Source organism: Sylvia atricapilla, chromosome Z (assembly GCF_009819655.1).
Source record: "Sylvia atricapilla isolate bSylAtr1 chromosome Z, bSylAtr1.pri, whole genome shotgun sequence".
Taxonomy (NCBI): domain Eukaryota; kingdom Metazoa; phylum Chordata; class Aves; order Passeriformes; family Sylviidae; genus Sylvia; species Sylvia atricapilla.
This window is the reverse complement of record NC_089174.1, coordinates 55,652,342-55,655,988: the sequence shown is the minus strand read 5'-3', so window position 1 is coordinate 55,655,988 and position 3,647 is coordinate 55,652,342.

Below are 3,647 nucleotides of genomic sequence, written 5' to 3'. Positions count from 1 at the left end.
CAGTTAAGACAAACAAAAAAGTGCTGTTACTAAGGTACCATGGAAAGAACACAGACCTTGTTTTCTTTAGAGCATGGGGACAAAAAAGCCTGCAGTGATTTAATGAACAGTGCTTGAGGAAGAACACTGTGAGAGTAAAGTTTTTTGTACTTTTATAAAGAAGAACTCTTGGACATTGTAGGAAACCTCATCTGTTGATAATCTATTAAGAAAGAAAATGGAATTTATACATTCATGAGACTGGGGACAGATGATTTGGAAGGGTGAATCTACCGAACCTGGATAATCTATGTTATGCTTGAAAATCACAAAATTTCAGCTATTCAATCTATAAGTACTGCGGTTGGAAGAGTAATAATACTTAACTGATAAGGACAATGCCATTAATCCTTCTTTATTTTATTGGTTTATGTGAAATGAAATTAAAGGGTTCCTGTAATTCAAACAAAAGGATAGGGGATTTAGATATTTTTCTGCCTTGATTCTTTCCTTGTTAAATGTTTCCATCTTCCCTTGCTTGTAACTTATTACCTATGTCTTGTGCACCTTTTTACCTTCACAAGCTGACAAAATATTTCCTAATCAGTAAAGGAATTCTTTTTTTAAAAGATAATACAATAACAATTTTTTTGCTTCGTTTATGTCTCACCCTTACATGGCCATTATTCCCCCTTTTTAAAAGTCAGCATTATTTTAATGTTCATGCAATTATTCATTGCCTGCTGATTTACACAGCTTGGATTTAGATGTCTTTGCCAGCTGACCCGTAGTAGTGTAGCCCAGATTAGATTTCAAATGAGTGTTCTGATTTTTAATTTCTGGCTTAATTTCTGACTGAGATAAAAAATTCCTGATTGGTTGTGGGTATTGACCAAACCTCCTGTGAAGCCTTTCCTATTCATATGGATGTTTATGTTCTTCTGTCTTACGCAAGTATTGTGAAAATATCAACAAATATTTCATGTAAAATTATTGACATAGCACCATAGGAAACCTTATAAATACCCAAATTCTTCCCCAGTAGAATATGAATGCTCTAAGAAAATTTTGGGGGGTTTTTTTATGTTACTTATCTGGAAAAATTCGTATTCATAATGCTGTCTGGATTCTTTTTTGTGTGTGTCATTATATTTACTTTTGTTTTTTCAGTGTGATTTTACTACTTGAATGCTGAACAGAGTGATTTGCTTCCACTATAATTTTTGCAAGGACTTAGCATCCATGCTATCTTCCCCTGGAATTAGTTTTTTGTTTTGTAAACACTTTTGCTAATGTTTTAACTGTATTATTAGCATATTATTTTATTTCAGTAGGCAAATTATCAAGTGGATTTTATTATGCTACACATGACTTTGTGCAGTTGAAATATTACCTAGCTGCTTTTCAAGAGGAAAAAATTCTAAAAACCTGTATCAATTAAAGTATGAATCAAGTTCTTTAAGACCTATTGAAGTGAATATTTCCACTTATTTCACTAAATGACTGTCAGAATGAGAATGCAGTTCTAAATTTGGAGATTCAACTGTAGCTATATAAGAACTACAGTGATTTATAACCTAATGTCATAACAGTCCATGAAAGAAAAGGACTAGGCTTGCACCTATAAAAGTCTTTGTTCTTCCTGCACTTGGTTATTTCTTGCAGCTGCATCAATGGAAGACCACTATGAGAGTAAAGCTTTTTGTACTTTTATAAAGAAGAACTCTTGGACATTGTAGGAAACCTCATCTATTAAGAAAGAAAATGGAATTTGTATATTCATGAGACTAGGGACAGATGATTTGGAAGGGTGAATCTACTAAATTCTTAAGTTATTAGATTTTTTCCCCATGTGGAATAAAAAGAAAGTGCTTAGCCTAGGATATTCATTCATTTTAAAATGGGGTTTGGACTTATAGGTAGAGATCTCATAAATACATAAAAATATTTTAGAATCAGATGTTATACATTGTAGGCAAACATAATTTGTTTATTGTTTGCTATAGTTTATTTAAACCAAATGACACTAAAGATGATTTCAAAGCATTATTTAGATTTCTCCAGGAGAAGAAATCACAAATGACATAACATACCAAAAAACAGGCACTAAATTAATTTCTCTTTGTCCAAAATGTGTCACTATTTAATTTACACAAAAGGGGGTTTAATTCCATTGACACTGATACACATGAACTGTGTTTTAATAAAGATACTGCTTTCCAGGAATATAGACATTCTAGAAGAAAAAGGGGGGAAAAAAACCACAAACAAACCCAAAAGGGAAATAGTGTGAATAGAAGTGTCAGATTCAGCTGTGAGAATACATAGACAATTGTTGGAGTCCAGGACATCCCCTTGGATGACCTGGGACCTGCGGAAGGGAATTTGAGCTTTGGACAGGGGAGTGTAGAGCCGGTCCAGGGGGCTCAGAGACCTTGGCACAGAGCCCAGGAAAACACTAGGTTTGATTTTAGTCTATAGGAGAGGCTTCTGACACAGAGAAAGGAATTGCAAACCATAGGGATATGAAAACAGTAGTTTAGCACAGTAGAAGATGCAAAATTCAGTAGTTTTAGGGTTCATAGAGTAGAGGTGAATAGGGGGACAAAATGGTGGAATTTGGGTGGTACTTCTTCTTTGTCCTCCATCTTTTGAGGTGGTGATGGCACAAGGTAGTTAGAGTTGATCGGGTCAAAGTAGAAATGACCCTTTTAGTGTGAGCACTAGGCATTGGTATGAAATAGAAAATAACCAACCCGTAGTTATCTGTGTAAATGTAAGGGGACATCCCATCGTGGGCAGTCACCTCATGTCCCAGCTGCCGTCCGGACCTCGGCTGGGAGCAGAGAAAATTCTGTAATATCAAATAATAAACACCATGAGAGACCTGAAAACAGAACCTTGAAGACTCTACTTTTTTATACCAACGCTACTCAGGGCATTTAGAGGGTCAAGGACTTTAAACAACCTAAATCTCAGATGAAAAAACCCTCCCCGAGAGACAATAATATAGGTAAGTCAGGGCCTTAAACTAAGATTTGGGCTGACTTAAAACCAGACATCACACTGTGAATTCAATCATCAGGCAGTGGTAGTAGCAGGGGTCTAATACACTTGAAAATGAGGTATACCTTGTATCTCCAGTTCATTACCCCAATACTGAATTTGGTGGACATTTATATGTCTATTTATCTATTATTTATGTATAAAATTTTCACATAAAGTTTGTGCTGGACAGGAATGTACTCTTTTGAAATAGCCAGCAAAATTTAGATCCTGAGATGTTACTACTGAATTCCAGTTATTCAGTAACATAAAAATATATTCTTAATATTATAAAAATAATTTAGAATTATGACATTTATAAATATCATGGTTATAAATATCAGGTTTATGTCTTGGTTTGGGAAGACAGGTATCTGCCAGGGAATGATGGAGCTTTCCTTGGAATAGAGAATGCATACCATCACCACCCCCCTTTTTTCCAATTATAAATTTGAAGTTAAAAGCTTTTACGCAAAAGATTTTGGAAATAGAAATAGCAGTTCTTTACTAGTATGTGTAACAAACCAATCAACAGCAACAAAAAAAAAAAACAACTATAGCATTGATAACAAAAACAGTACCAAGAACATCGAGGACTTTGCTTAACAAAAGCCCAGGGCAGT